Source organism: Heloderma suspectum, chromosome 7 (assembly GCF_057233095.1).
Source record: "Heloderma suspectum isolate Gila_16-S chromosome 7, 16-S_ref, whole genome shotgun sequence".
Classification (NCBI taxonomy): Eukaryota; Metazoa; Chordata; class Lepidosauria; order Squamata; family Helodermatidae; genus Heloderma; species Heloderma suspectum.
Genome location: NC_139464.1, coordinates 56242016 through 56258921, shown reverse-complemented (window position 1 = coordinate 56258921; position 16906 = coordinate 56242016). Strand labels below are relative to the sequence as shown.

At 41.4% G+C, this 16906-nt stretch overlaps 1 protein-coding gene across 7 annotated transcripts in view; it reads right to left on the bottom strand.

The window, feature by feature from the left end:
* Positions 1–16906, bottom strand: part of ATP2B1 (ATPase plasma membrane Ca2+ transporting 1) — an 89682-nt gene that overhangs the window by 53712 nt on the left and 19064 nt on the right. For 6 of the 7 annotated variants that reach the window (XM_084810302.1, XM_084810300.1, XM_084810306.1 and 3 more), the window contains one exon: positions 8545–8661. The exons of the other annotated variant lie outside the window; for it this stretch is intronic. The gene's annotated coding sequence lies outside the window, so the exon portion shown is untranslated. The remainder of the gene's footprint in view (positions 1–8544; positions 8662–16906) is intronic. 7 annotated transcript variants of the gene reach the window in all.

Below are 16906 nucleotides of genomic sequence, written 5' to 3'. Positions count from 1 at the left end.
ATGATTGTCACTTCTCCAGCTCCACTACCTTCCTCTGTCCAATCCCTCAAAAGACTGCACCCTCCCTGACTGCCCTGTATGATTGGAACTGCCTCCCATAACACCTGCACAATGTCACCTCTTGCTTCCAATCCTTTCTCAAAACCCACCTGTTCTGTGAAGTGTCTGATAAAAGCCCCTAGTTCCTATGCCATACTGTAGCTCAGCCGAATCAAGCGCAACTGAAACTGTCATATGCCATACTGTAGCTCAGCCGAATCAAGCGCAACTGAAACTGTCATATATTGCTTCTCTGTCTCCGTTGTCCTCGACTTTCTCCACTGTTCCCTCCGTGTCCAATTTTAGATCTGTCCCTGTGGGGCAGGGACCTGTCCTCTTGTACACTAAAGCACCATGCACACTGAAGCTACCATACAAATTAGTATTAATAATAATTTCCATGAGTTAACAAATACAGTACTAAAATGCTCAATTTCTAAATCGTAAGGTTACTGAAGAAAAGTGATTTTAAAACTCAAACCCCATACCCCTCTATAAATTATTTTAGTATCGCCAGTATCAATGTTCAATTAAATTCATTTGGATTTCATCTTATTTATTCAGATGCTCCTTGATGGGGAGGTAGTGGGCTCTCCCCCACTGGAAGCATTCAAGATGAAGCTGGACAGCCACTTGTCAGGGATGCTTTGACTTGGATTCCTGCATTGAGCAGGGGGTTGGACTTGATGGTCTTATAGGCCCCTTCCAACCCTACTATTCTATGATTCTATATTAAGATCAGTGTTCCCAATGTAACAGTGTCAGCTAAGACACTAGGGATGCTTCTGCACAGATCCTTTGGCAGGTCCTGGACACAACTGTAAAAGAGCTTACAAGACATGTAAAGAGCAAATGACCTACAGGACTAGTCAACCAAAGGTAAAAAGCCATTAAGAGCGCAATCTTATGGTCACTAGTCAGAGGCTAGACAGCCATAGGATAGGTTGGTTCCCAGAAACCGACCTCTGAGCCTGCACTTCGAGGTCAGTTCCTTGAGAACCAACCTTCACCCCCTCCCACACTGCCTCGTAGGCAGCGCAGAACGGCCCCACACTTGGAAGAGGAGCATGGAGTGGTGAAAACGGGTGTTCCTGGGGGCGTGCTGAGGTGGGGAAGTCAGAAGTCTGGTACGACACATTGAACATGTCATCCAGCCGCTGCTTTCCACACTCTGACTTCCTGCGGCTACACATCTGAAATCGGCTGTCTAGCTGCAAATGCAGGGAGGCTGAAGCGCGGAGGGGACAATCCCCTTTACACTTCTCCTGCCCTGCATTGGATAGGTGGTCCAGCAGGATTGCTCCTTTAGTTACTGTATATACAATCTGTTGATATGTGTTAACTGCTATAATTACCCCTGAAACATTCATTTGAATTGAAATAGTGCAATTTTATTTTATTCGTTTAAAAATATTTCTATCCCACCTGCCATGTAAAAAAAAATCTAGGCAGTTTACAAGATTAAAACCATAATATAAAAATATAAATATACAATGTGACTAAAATATACTAAAGCATAACCAGTGTCCATCAGAAAAACAGAAAATCAAAATGACAGGCATCACAAATAATCAAAAGGAAAATTGAATAAAAAGGTAAAAAGGTCTTCAACATGCAGCTGAACTCCATCAGAGTTGGTGCATGTTTTACTTTTGGGGGGACGCTATTCCAAAATGGGTGCCACCACAGGGAAGGCCCCCTTTTTAGCTGCTACCTGATGGACATCTGCAGGATGTGGCACAGCCAGGAGGGCTTCTAATTTTTATATGGGAAAGGTTTCAAATGTTACGAATTTGATCTAATCATCTCTACTTGCCGTATACCAAGCAGAAAGCACTTGACCCAAATCAGCAGGAGATAAAAGGCTGCCACACTAGCCACATCAGCAGTCTCTCTCAACAGTTGTTATTTGTGAAAAGAAATACAGTGCTCCATTAAGTGCAGAATAAGCCAACTTCTGGAGAAAAGCCAACAGATGCCAGAGAGCATCCCTTGGGGATAGTGGTAGACAATGAGCATACACTAATGAAAGGCTGAAGTGTCAAGGAAAAAAGCTTGGAGGAAAAAAGGAGAACAAGATGTGAGTTTATATGCCAACAATAGGGGTCTAAAGATTATTGAATTTGAGTACTTGATACCAAGAGAATATAGATTTCATGGTCAGTTCAGAAACCGGGTAGAAAAGTGACATGCTATAACAGTTCTCCAGTACCAAGGAACGTCAGAATAAGTTGTAATGTTGGCAGTACTGCTCAAGAGTAAGCATAAATGTAATCAATTAAAAGACTGAGAAACAAAGGATCCACAGAATATGGATATTCCAGGCCAAATATAGTACTAGGGGCATACTAGTCCCTACTACATAATCCTACTGGTATTAGGGGAGGCTATTGCTGGGGGAGGCTTTAATCTTGCCCTCCTCCCAGCAACACTGATAGAGTGATTGCATCAGGAACAATTGCAACAATCTGACTGTATCACTGCAGGGACAGGAGAGGCTTTAAACCCACCCCACCCCAATGATCACATCCTCTGATCTTATCGGGCAGGGTGAGGAGGCATAACCCTCCCCATCCCTGCATCCTGAGATGTTCACGCATTATGTGCACATGCATGTGTGTGGCCTCCAACCCACCACCTGGTACTGTATGCAGCCCCTGGGACTGGTAAATCTTGTCCACTACTGCCCTAGATATTTCCCAGGGTAAGTCATTTCTTGGGAAGTATCCCCAAACTGCCTTAACCACAAAAGTAATTTATTAGGCTTCAGACAGCAGCTTAGGCCGTAGAAACAAAAAAAGTTTAGTTTATAAAAGCAGGTAGGATCTACTTATGTTACAGGGTCAGGGATCTATGTCCAAACATTGCACTACTGGTCTCTCTCGTGCTCAGCAGGGTGGGGGTGGGGAGACATCAGCATCAGGAGGAGCTATAAAATGATTATGTTGGAAGATATTTTAGTTCAGTTTGAAGCTGCCTTATGTTCTGTTTACAAATCTTTGATAGGAAGCGATGTGGAATGGAAAATTCTCTGGAAATACTATGTTTTTCTGCAGAAAATTTTCCATTTCTAAACATGGATTTCTTTGAAGTTAATTACTAACATAATGGATACAATGCCAATCAAACTGTGCTGTTCCAAAGTTGTAACTATTCAAATCACTATCCCATGCATATATAATTAGTATTGCACAGCTCATTGTGTGTACTTAGAGTCAGTGCTTTTCTCTTTTAAAATGTAACCAATGTAAGGGAAAGGAGTATATGCTATTGAGCTGCCATGTCTTTAAACAAATTCAAAGCTTTACTTGTAAATATGAACACCTTTAAATATTTATGGTAAAAAATATTGAAGCCTACTTCAAATATTTCAGTTCAACTATTTTAGTTTTGGGGGGAACTTAGATAGCATGCAAGTTCTCATATGATGTACTTCACTAAATACAAATAAAATATGCTTAAATCAAATCCTAATTTATGAAAGGCATCAGGAAATTTTCCAGTAAACCTACATTGCTGGTAGAAACAGGCTAAGGGAACAGAGAATGTTGGGTCTCGAGGTGTCAGCATGGATGAGCAGTTGGTAAAAAAAAAAAAAAAAAAGGAAAGAAGGAAGTAAGGAAGATAGAGTGTTGATGTGGAGGGTGGGTGAGTCAGGGGTATTTTCTCATATACACCAAAAATTCTTATCACTGGGCTGGGGTGGGGGTTGCAGAAGAGAAGGATGAGATAAACTGAACACTCAAGTGACGATACCACCTTCTCCCCAAAATCAGACATCTCAGGACTGGGTCAACAAGAATGTTATGACCATCAGGGAAAAAACTAGTCAATTTACCTTAGTTTTGGAGCCAACAGATCAGCTCTTGGAGGTACTCTGATGTGAGTTATAGGACTTCATGACCATTCAAGTCTGTGCTTCCCTCGCACCCCTGGGGAAGAATGTTTGGAGGAAGAAAGGATACACAAGGAGTGCTCAAGGCTTTGCCTTGCAGCCTATCTTAGCGACATGGTTTGGAATCCCAAAAGGCAGAGAAGTGGGGAGGGTGTTTTAGAATAATCCTGAAGTTGTCTATGGCCCTGCTTGCACATCAGTGGCAAATCATGGGCTAATTAGCATGCCGCCATCATTTTCAATATGCAGTCTCCAGTCAGAGGTTATTCCGTGATGTGCAAGCCTGGATGCTAAGGGTTAAGAACTAATTGTAGGTAACTGTAGTTACTCCACAATTAACTCCTAATGTCCAGATTCGGACATCCGATCGGAGGTTGCATATTCAAAATGGTGGCAGCATGCAATCCCAGAAAATCGTGGGTTAATTAATAGGCTAATTAACCCACAATTTGTCACCATTATATGCAAACTGAATCTGTATATCTTCTTAGCTCATGAAGTCTATAATTAATAATACCGTATTTAAAATGTATAATTCTACCAAATTAGTTATCATTCTATGTAGGGATAAAGAGCTTATGTCCTAAAAGGAATGACCAATTACATTTTTAGTTCAGATTTACCCATCAACAAGGTATTTTTCCCTCAGTCCTGAAGTAGCTAAGCATAATTCAAACTCTATCCATGATCTCCACCTTTACATTTTGTCAACACCACTAATCCTGATCCTTGGCATGCCAACATGCTCCAAGTAAACCAACCTTTGTGTACCCAATATGAAGTTTAGCAATATCATGTAGTAGAATTCTGTTGAGCTTAGAACCAATTCACCACCATAACTAGATGAGAACAAGCTTTCAAACACCCTTCCTTTGCGCCTGAGAGTTAAAAAACAACAACCCCACCTTTCAAGAGTTGAGCCACTTCAACAGTTCATTTCCTAGCTTAGGGTGTGACAATCAGCAACACATTATCAGCAGCCCAGATCCAGAGAAGGTTTACAAAGTATCTTTGGAAAGCCTTTGCTTAAATCTAATTAGCTCAAAAATCTGCACAGATCTGCGATGCATCACTTTTCAACCATCCAATATCTCAACTTCGGTTTGCTTTCTGCTTCGTTTCTAGCATGAAGTGTCTTGACTTGATAAATCTTTAAACGGTGTTCTATCAGCATTCATGTGCATTTAAGCAGCTATTAACAAAACTAGTGTTTCAGTAAAGTTCAACTAAAGAAACAGAAAAATGGGAAGTATTCTAAGCATTGATCAATGTCTACCGCGACCTCCACTACTGATTAGGTACATAGAATTGGTAAACATTGCCTGGTAAACATTAATCAATTTCATTGTATAAATTCGTTATACAATCTTACCTTCAGTTGGTGCCATTTACATCATTCTTACTGAAACATGGCAGTTATATTACACAAAGTTATTTCATGCAGATAGGGAACACAGCTCTAAATAGACCATTACTCAACTGGATTACTCAAGTTTTCCTCCTAATGGAAGGATGTCTTTAAATAACCAAGGCTCATTGAATACCAAGACCCTATTATGTATAAATAAATATATAATAAAAATACACCTGACATCCTGAAAGCATAGGTGGAAATTCCTCCTCTTCAGTCTGAAAATGGTTTAGGCATGTGAAGGAGCAAGTCCAACACCCTTTTGTTCCAATGTATGTGATGCTTGGCTTACTCCCTGGAGTTCTGGCTGCTCTTATGAAGAAAACATGACCCATGTTTTGAATCAGATGTCACCATGTCCCATAGCGCTGTTCAAGTACTTGAAAGGCTGTCACAGAGAGGAAGACCAAGATCTCTTCTCGATCATCCCAGAGTGCAGAACACGGAATAATGGGCTCAATTTACAGGAAGCCAGATTCCAGCTGAACATCAGGAAAAACTTCCTGACTGTTAGAGCAATATGACAATGGAACCAATTATCTAGGGAGGTGGTGGGCTCTCCCACACTGGAGGCATTCAAGATGAGGCTGGACAGCCATCTGCCAGGGATGCTCTGACTTGGATTCCTGCACTGAGCAGGGGGTTGGACTTGATGGTCTTGTAGGACCCTTCCAACCCTACTATTCTATGGTTTTCCAAATCTTCTAGTACTTGAAATGGCTTGCATATTTGCATTCCAAATATTAGCTTTCCTATTGAAGTTAAGATGCTTCTCCTCAGAAAACCAGTCAGGAAGGCTAAAGTATCTCTGTGTGTGTGTGTGTGTGTGTGTGCGCGCGCGCGCGCGCGTGTGTATGTATAGACGTAGGCATGCAATCACTGATATTCCAGGCCACAATTGTCCCCCACCCCCTTTCCAAAACTAAGGCTGATTTAATTTTGTGAAGAAAAAACTGAATTCCTAGAAGCAAGCATTCCATCCCATCTGTGGCATGGCTTAGTTTCTTGCATTAGATTGCTACCTTCTATTATGTGGTAAAATGTTTCATTTCTATGCTGCCTTTTCCCAAACATAATTGACTGAGGCATGTCATAAAACACAAATAAAAAGTAGCACATTAATATTGCATTTGACACTGCTCTAAAAGCCTCCCAGAATTAAATGTTTTTGCTATTCTTCAGAAGCTTCTAAATGACTGAGCTAGGAAAGAGAGACTACAAATGGTGTCACCGTGTAAAAGGCCCTCTACTCCAAGGATGCTGGTACCCAGAGTAAAGTCTCACTGGAAGGGCTAGGGGCCAACAATATTTGAGTTCCTTTAAGTCAGGGGTGCAGAACCTCGGGCTCAGAGGCTAAATCTGGCCCTCCAAGATTCCCAGATGGCCATGCACCCTTCCCTTGGCCCCACTTCCTTTCCCCCAACCACCAATCATTACAGGCTCGAACTTTAAGAAATGTGTGTCTGATGGCCTGGAAGCCATGAACAATTATTTACCAGTTACAATCCTTCTGCCCTGTTCATTTTTACATCTCAGCCCATACCACTCTGCCAAGAGCAATCATCCCAAACCATTCCAAAACTTTATCATCAAGATATGCCAACTACCCACATTTTATGAAAACCAGTTTAACTAAAGTAGGTTTCTTTATTTCTATTGTGTATACCACATCCAGAATGGTGCTTTTGCATTAGATCACTAGAACATGATTTTCCTACAGTCATCTGAGCCAGGTTTACTCTGTAAGCAGACCACCAGCACTGCCTCTCTCAAAACAGCAAGATTTATAAAACAGGAGTGAACAATGGGAAAATGTGCCATCCTATCCTCTAGTTTTGCCACATTCCTCAAAGCTGAACTTGGTAGTTGTGGTGTAATTCCCATCTGAAAGAAAACTCCAATATTAAAGCAGCGACTTACCAAAGATTTTCATTTCTGTGATTTAAAAGCTGAAAAGGGCAAGATTATAAGTGTATCAAATAAATTATCTTGTATTGCATGACACTTCCAGCGCTACTTTGGTCACTGCCACTCTTGAGTAGTAACTTCAGCCTTGCCCAACCTGGTGCCCTCCAGATGTTTTGAACTACAACTTGCCATGGCCCTAAGTCAGCATGGCCAAGTTAGGGATGGGGGTTATAGTCTAAAACATCTGGAAGGCAGTAATTGGAGAAGGCTGCTACAGATGCACAACTCTTTCGGTTACATCGTGTTGCGCTTCAGAATCCTTGTAAAGCAGAACAGCTAGGAACTTCTCATAACTGCTCTGACCCATAAAGAACCCCAAAACATTTCCCATCCTTGCCCATCATCAACTACTGACTTTAATGTGGGTTTTCTGGAAAATTTTTCATTACCCTAAATCAATGGAGATGCAATTTAGTATGTTTATTTAACTATGTCAAAGAATGCCATGTTTGTTTTACATGCCATGTAAATATCTGAGAAGTTCTCCAAATGTCAGGAGTCAAAAGAATATATGACATGGGGGCGGGGGGGGGGGAATTAACAGAGTGCTCTTAAATGTAGTTTAAATGTTAGAATCAGGCGAATTCAAAACGTTACTTGGAAATGTTTGTATACTTTTAAATATTAACACATGGTAATTCAATAGCACATACTTCCTTTACATTTGATTTGAAGAAAAAAATGAAGGCACTGAAAACAAACATCAATTTTCGCATGTCTAAGGGTTGTGTGTATAAATGTGCTCTTCCTAGGAACAGTCACTCACAAAAGTTAATTACAACTTTTATTTTAGATTTGACTGGTATTGAATTCATTCTGGTGGCCAATTTTACTTGTTTGCATTTACTATCTTGCCTAAAAAGCAATGAGTAACAATGCATGCCTAAGAGTGAGAAATTTTCTGCAGAAAGATATCCTAGTGGAAAAGTTTCTAGAAAAAGTTCCAAAGCACACCACTGAACAAAACTCATTTATGTACCTCTCCTCTCCAAATCTTGTGTGTTAGAGACTCTTGGACCACAGCTCTATGTAGGTGACATGTCTGAGAGGAAGGATGTTCTCAGGCCATTTATTTGTTATGAATTAGCACTATGGGCAGACAGACTAGTAATTTGTGTAGACTTATTTGCAAGGCTGAACAAGAACATGCAGTGGACAAACTCCTTTAAATGCATGTAGATTCTATGCACAGCTATTTGCTGCAATATATCCAGTTCTAATGCCTACTTACCCGGGAGTTCTTCATTAAGCTAGCCACATAGTTTGCCACTCATCTGAAGTAGTAATAATTCCTTCCAAGCAAGTGACTTGACAGATTCACCAGTAGGGCTGCGTCACAGGCATCCATCTGTCAAACAGCGTCAATTGACCACAGTCAAATAATGTCAGATATTCCATGAAATCAAGAACACCCTTGTCTAAGTGACAACTACCTTTAAATACTGCATTACAAGGTCAGTAAGTGGCAGGAGTGAAGATCACTTGACATTCAATCCTGCAGGACTCAGGGTCACATATGCACACACCACTCACCCCTCTGCCCAGCAACTCCCCAGAAAATTTCTCCTCTCTCCTCCCAACCTCAATTAAGAAATACGACCAAGCTTTTTCTATTGGTCATATGCTGTATCTGTGGGCAAAACATGAACACAGGATTCATAAGGAAGCAGCAAACATGTGCACAGGCAATCACCAGTGGCAGAAGTCACAAGTGCTCAGGAGTCAGGACCACCACTGAGTTGATTGACTTGCTGTAGGGAGGCTAGGTAAATTGGCATGGTGCTGGTAAAGTTTCTCGGTGGGGCTGGCTCTTCTAGATGTTTTTGTAATAAATACTTAAGTACTTCTTTTACTCCACTGACTAGGATTTTCACTGCTCGAGAGTCTAACTAGCCACTACTCAGTGGCGCAGTTCAACCATCATATCTTGGCTAAATAAGCCCAAACATAAATGAGCCAGGAGCTTCTTCTATCCTGCTTAAATGCAGAGTGGACATTGGAGAATTAATCATAGTTTTCTGTTTTGTTTGAACTGGGAAATTATGATTACCAGTTTGGAACAAGTCAGGTTCATAAACCAGCTTGAAATGGTGTTGAGCCATTACATGCATTTGGCATTTCAAATGGAAATGTTATTGGAGCGGTGTGACAGGACCATTGTCTTCCCAGAGTCTGTTTGGATAAGATGGGAAAATAGGAACTTGTAAGCATGTGTTAAGCAAAATGAACAGCATCTGCCAATGACACTTCATGTACTCCTAGGAACTAGAATCAAAGTAATCGGAACTGGGAATGTTCTAACGCTCTAAGAGGCCCATCTGGGAGCAGAACTTAACTATTGTGAGAGCCTGCACAGTGAGCCACAGTCATGCTTGAAGGATTAGATTTTTATTGGTAAGTGGACATAAATGTTGATTTTATAGCAGATGGCTTCCTAAGTAATTTTCATCCTTTAAGATATGGAAGAGAACAAGTGCTGGCACACAGCACTGGTTCTCCTAGCTCCATTAAAACCTCATACTATAGTTGGCAAAATGGGACTACCTGACACTTCATCTCATTTCAAAAATGGCTTCTCTATTAGGCTTTAGTTAGTGTATATTCGATATTTAGTTAGTGTATATTTAGTGTATATAGTCGAGATACCTTTAGTCATATTCCCAAAGCATGATCAAAATTGAAGCTCGCTAATATTCCATATCTTTGTGAATATACGGCATACCCCAGACTGAACATTTAGTTACTAGATTCTGAAAAGCCAGTAAGAGGAAGCACAGATATTTTCTAGGATGCTTTTGTACCAGCGAGAGGATTTCTTTTTTAGGCTGGGGAAAAAGAGGGCTTCACCAAGTGTATAAAGGGAATATGCTTAGAAATACAGCTTCTGAACTTCTTGGCAAGAGTGAAAATTTGAATAAAAAGTGTTTTTTAATTATGACATGCACTGATCTAGTAAACAACTTGACAATTGTGTGTGCATACTTTGGGCTTCCCACTATTTTTCTAACAAGCTAAGCAACATTTTGTAGTGGGGAAAACAGCCAGTAAATAAAAGATCAAACAAAATAAACTTGCGTACTAGTTCGAAACAGAGCCACAAAACTTCTTATATTTCACTGCAGCAGCAAACTTTCCCTATAGGCAACACACTTTCCTTTTTGAGATTCTCCCCATTCTCCCCCCCCCCCCAGCTTTCTTTGTTGTTGTTTTTAAAACTGGAAAAATGAACAATTTATTTGTTTATTTACTTGGGATAATGAAATATTTTCTTTTAGAAGAATGAATAAAACATTTAAGACAAGGTATTCATATATTTCTAGGGCCACGGTGGCTTAGTGGTTAAGACGCTGAACTGCAGACTGGAAGGTCGGCAGGTCAGCAGTTCGAGACCCGAGTGCTGCGTGACGGAGTGAGCTCCCGTCTTCAGTCCCAGCTCCTGCCAACCTAGCAGTTCGAAAGCAAGAAATTGCAAGTAGATAAATAGGTACTGCCTCGGCGGGAAAGGTAACAGCGTTCCGTGCACCTCGGTGTTCAGTCATGCCGGCCACATGACCACGGAAGCGTCTTCGGACAGCGCTAGCTCTTCGGCTTAGAAATGGGGATGAGCATCGCACCCTAGAGTCGGGCACGACTGGTTGGGGACACCTTTACCTTTTACCTTTTTATTCATATATTTCAACCTGGTCTTTACCCCCCCCCCAATGATTTCTAAAAAGTACATCATAGGAAGACTTATGTAAGACTAAAGATGTAAAATTTCTGGAAATGCTGAAGTCATGGGGGAATTTTTTTTTAATTTTCTGTTAAGATTACCAGGAAAGTTATTTCTTCCATTCCTTATTAAAACTGATAGAATGTTATCTTTTCGTGATAGACATTTAGGGAGCAATCCTAAGGCCCCTAGACAGGGTTTGAGGGGCCATAGGATTGTTCAGAGTCCCTCCTCAGAGGTCAGAGACAGTGCTCCAACTTTGGAAGGGAGTCAGATCTGATGCTCCTCCCGCTCACAGTCGACGCAGAAAAAAACCACACTGGCTGGCGAAACAGTCTGTCTAGCGAAAAATGCAGGGCAGGAGGATGAGAAGGTGAAGATCACTTCCCCCTGCTCCTCCCACCCTGCATAGGATGATCATAAGCCTCCGGGTTTGGGGGCTTACGATAATCAAAGGCTCACTCAATAGGATTTCACCCTTAGGGATGCATCAAATCATGCTCAGTCTCAAACATGTGACAATAGTCAGAGTACCATAATATGTGAAGAAAATGTACATTCTTGACAGTTTGGGTTTTATTAGACAGCGTCTTATGTTTCTGGACTAGTTCTGGCTAGATGGTTCAGCAGTCAATGAATGTAGTTCTAAAACCCCATGTGAGAAAAGCATTGCATGTTATCCCACCAGTGCCACCACTTGCAATGGAACAATGTGTGGTTATCCCACCTATCTTTCTTTTTAAAACAGAACAAAACTCTGAAGCTTGGAACTTCACTTCCAGTTTTTAATAAAGTTCCCAATTAGACCTCACCATTAGGGAATGCTGCCTTAGCTTTAACTGCTGCCACCAAAGTAAATCCCCTATACTACAAAGAACTCAATAACTTGGTCCCTGTGATGTAAGCATTGGATTGACATCACCACTAGAGAGAACCTTTCAAAATGAACAAAATTACCCTAGGAAAGAAAATGTAACTTCAAATAACGAACACGCTGATATTGCTTAAAAGTTCTTAAATATGCTCGGTTACCATTCTTAATAAGTAAGAATGTCTTCCCAAGCTAAATACCTTTTCCTTCAGACCAGATCGTCCTAACTTCCACCCCAACCAATTCCTTAAACAGGAACAAAGGCTGTACACCAACCTTCGTCTGCCTCCAGCTCTTCCTGCGCCTTCTGGCTTCTAGGATGATTCAGATGTTTCAGGGACTATTTGCTGAAGTTCAACATGACTGAAGGGTTGTCTGCACTCATAAAGCCCACTGACAGGTATCCCTTTCTTCTCATCCATGTGGGAACAAATGATACCACCAAGCGGAGCTATGAAGAGATCACGTCAGACTTTGAAGCTTTGGGAAGGAAACTCAAGAACTTTGGGGCCCAGATAGTATTCTCATCAATCCTTCCAGTAGTCAGAAGAGGGATAGAAAGGGAACAAAAAATACTCCGGGTGAATGACTGGCTATGAAGGTGGTGTCGACGAGAGAGATTTGGATTCTAGGACCACAGGGTATACTTCCTGGAAGACGGACTGTTGGCAAAGGACGGGTTGCACCTCTCAAAGGATGGGAAGAATGTGTTTGGCCACAGCATAAAGAACTTTATCAGGAGGGCTTTAAACTGAATGCTACAGGGAAGGGGGATGTAAAGTTGGGAGTAACAATGGACCAAGGCTCATGCACTGCAATGGAGAAAACAGTTCTAATAGCACCCAATAGTCTTCAGACACATGTAGGAAGAAAGCCAGACTATGAAGCACATGGTCTTTGATGTCTATATACTAATGCCCAGAGTATGAGAAACAAACAGAATGAACTTGAATTCTTAATACAGGAGGGAAATTATGACTTGATAGGTACAACTGAGACTTGGTGGGATGACTCTCATGACTGGAATACAGCAATTGAAAGATATAACTTGTTCAAAAAGAACAGGAGGAACAGAAAGGGAGGTGGGGTTGCACTATGTGTGAAAAATACGTATCTCTGCACAGAAATACAGGAGGATAAGCTTGGTAGCCCCATCGAGAGCATCTGGGTCAAAATAAATGGAGCAAAGAATAAAAAGAACCTGGTGGTCGGAGTCTACTACCGGCCACCCAATCAAGGAGGAGACAAGGATGAAACTTTTGAAAAGCAAATAGCCAATGTTTCAAGGAAGCATAATGTAGTAGTAATGGGGGACTTCAATTTCCCCGATATTTGCTGGGAGACAAATTCTGCAAAACATAGCCCCTCCAGGAAATTCCTGACTTGTGTGGCGGATAACTTCCTCCTACAGAAAGTAGAGGAAGGAACTAGAGGATTGGTTATCCTTGACTTAATCCTAACCAACAGAGATGACTTAGTGGATAAAGTAGCAGATACAGGAACTCTGGGGAAACGCGACCATGTTATACTTGAGTTCATGGTTCTAAAGGAAGCAAAAGCCAAGTGTAGCCAAACGCATACCCTGGATTTTAGGAAAGCTGATTTTAATAACTCAGAACGATGATAAGCAAGGTCGCATGGCAAGTGACTCTAACAAGAAAAGGAGTCCAAGATGGGTGGGAATTTTTTAAAAAGTATTCTACTCGAATTCTAAAGGCACAATTACAAACAATTCCAACAAGAAAAAACAGGTGGAAGACAACAGAAGAAGCCAATGTGGCTTCACAAAAAGCTTAGAGATGACCTGAAAACAAAAAAGGACACATATAGGAAGTGGAAAGAAGGCCAAATAACAAAGGAGGAGTACAGGCAGGTAGCACAGAATTGCAGGCATGGCGTCAGGAAGGCTAAAGCTGAGAATGAGCTGAGGTTAGCGAGGGAGGATAAAAGCAACAAAAAGGCTTTCTTCAGCTACGTGCATAGTAAAAGGCAGAGGAAAGAAATGGTTGTTTAGCTATTAAATAAGGATGACAAAATAATAACAGATGACAAAGAAAAGACAGAGGTGCTCAATTCCTACTTTGGCTCAGTCTTCTCCCAAAAGAGGGTCTATGACCCCCTTGGCAAAGGCGAAGTGCAGGCTGAAGGGGCAGGATTGCAGCTTGAGATCAACAGGCATATGGTCAACACCAAATTACTTTGAATGAGATCAAATCTCCAGGGCCAGATGAACTGCACCCTAGAGTAATCTAGGAACTGGCGGAAGAACTCTCAGGGCCACTGTCTATTATCTTTGAGAAATCATGGAGGACGGGGGAAGTGCCAGATGACTGGAGGAGGGCTAACGTTGTCCCTATCTTCAAAAAGGGTAAAAAGGAGGAATGTGGGAACTACAGACCAGTAAGTCTGACGTCAATCCCTGGGAAAATTCTGGAGCAGATGAGAAAGCAATCCATCTGTAAGCACCTCGAAAACAATACAGAGATTACTCAAAGCCAACATGGATTTGTCAAGAACAAATCCTGCCAGATGAATCTGATCTCATTTTTTGATCAAGTAACGTCCCTTGTGGACTGTGGGAATGCTGTGCACATCATATACCTCGACTTCAGCAAAGCTTTTGACAAAGTGCCCCATGATATCCTGATGAGCAAACTAGCTCAAAGTGGGCTAGATGAAGCAACGATCCGGTGGATCCACAGTTGGCTACAGAATCGGACTCAAAGAGTGCTTATCAATGGGATGTTCTCAAACTGGGGAGAGGTAACGAGTGGGGTACCGCAGGGCTCAGTCCTGGGCCCAGTGCTCATCAACATTTTTATTAATGACTTGGAGGAAGAGGAGGTGCAGGGAATGCTGATCAAATTTGCAGATGACACCAAATTGGGCGGGATAGCTAACACTTTGGAAGACAGAAACAAAATTCAAAGTGATCTGGATAGACTGGAGCGCTGGGCAGAAAACAACAGAATGACATTTAATAGGGACAAATGCAAAGTTCTGCACTTAGGGAATAGAAACCAAATGCACAGTTACAAGATGGGGGATACGTGGCTCAACAACACTACAAGCGAGAAGGATCTTGGAATTGTTGTCGATCACAAGCTGAATATGAGCCAACAATGTGATGTGGCTGCAAAAAAGGCAAATGCTATTTGGGGCTGCATTAATAGAAGCATAGCTTCCAAATTCCAGGAAGTACTAGTTTCCCTCTACTCAGCACTGGTTAGACCTCATCTGTAGTACTGTGTCCAGTTCTGGGCACCACACTTGAAGAAGGATGCAGACAAGCTGGAGAGGGTTCAGAGGAGGGCGACAAAGATGATCAGGGGACTGGAATCAAAGCCCTATGAAGCAAGACTGAAAGAACTGGGTATGTTTAGCCTTGAGAAGACTGAGGGGAGGTATGATAGCGCTGTTCAAGTACTTGAAAGGTTGTCACAAGAGAGGAAGGCCAGGATCTCTTCTTGATCATTCCAGAATGCAGGACATGGAATAATGGGCTCAAGTTACAGGAAGCCAGATTCCGGCTGAACATCAGGAGAAACTTCCCGACTGTTAGAGCAATACGACAATGGAGCCAGTTACCAAGGGAGGTGGTGGGCTCTCCCACACTGGAGGCATTCAAGATGAGGCTGGATAGCCATCTGTTAGGGATGCTCTGACTTAGATTCCTGCACTGAGCAGGGGGTTGGACTCGATGGTCTTGTAGGACCCTTCCAACCCTACTGTTCTATGATTCTATGATTCCCCCTGGTCAGACATAAAATAGGAACCTAATAGGAATGCATTAAGTATTGGCTTGGCCATAAAATTATCATGTCTGGTATATTAAATGTAAAAGTATAGTTTATTTAGACAGTAACTATAAATTTACTGAGTTCACTTTTAAATGTTTAATTTTAATTATGCTTTTATGAGCAAACCAAGTTATATATAATACATTTCCTGTTCCTAAAGTAACCAAATGAGTCTAGATCTGTAAAGAGCATTAAAAACAAGTATTCTCGTTTTCCCCCCAGAATAGGGAAAAAGCTTTATTTCCATGCCTTCAAATTTTCTGGAAATTTAACGTTTCTACACAATGCATAATTTATGAATTTGCTGCCACAAGATATGTCAACTGTCACTAGCTCTGACTTTAAAAGGGAGTTAGACAGATTAATGAAGAATGAAGGTCTAGCTACACCTATTGGCTTTGACAGTTAAATAGAACCTCCAGTTTCAGAAACAGAATGCCTCTGACTGCTGAGTAACATCATCCAATGTTGGGAATATTGGGGGATGGATAATCTTCATGCATGCTTGTAGGCTTCCCAAAAAGTTTATTGATAACTGTAGGAAGGATTATGGACAGTATGGATCTTTGGTCTGATCCACCAGATTTCCTTGTATGTTCTTATGCACAAGAAAGGAATCAACATGTCTTCTGCTAAACAATCATGTCTCACTAATGTTTTAGAATTTCAAACACACCATATAACTTATGAGAGTATCAATGAGCATGTAGCTAGGAGTTAGTGCGAAAGCATAATTTAATTTTCCTAAGGCAACTTAACTGCCATTGGGCGTCCGCTGATGGATCAGGTGGCAGTAATAAGGCAGGGAGAGCTAGTTTCATCTGTGTCCCCAAGCGATCTGTAAAGGAACTAGTACCATTCAACTTATGAATAAGCAACTAATTGTGGTGACAACTGTCATCTGCAAACTTGACTATCTTAGATTCTTATCTTTCTGGCTTATCTCTAAAGCACTCAAGACAGCAAATTTGATATTATAAAACTCCTAATGAAGCTACAAGGTAGAGACTCTAATATGTGAGGTGATGTACGCTGGGACAAAAGGAAGCCCCTGATTAATGAATAGTCATAGGTTTTAAATTTTGTAGAGCCACCCAAAAACGATCTTAGCCTGATCACAGGAAGATCTCTGCAGACACTACTACTGCAAAAATGACAATTCAGTGTTCATTAAAGGAAATTAAAAATAGGTATGATGCCATTATATAAA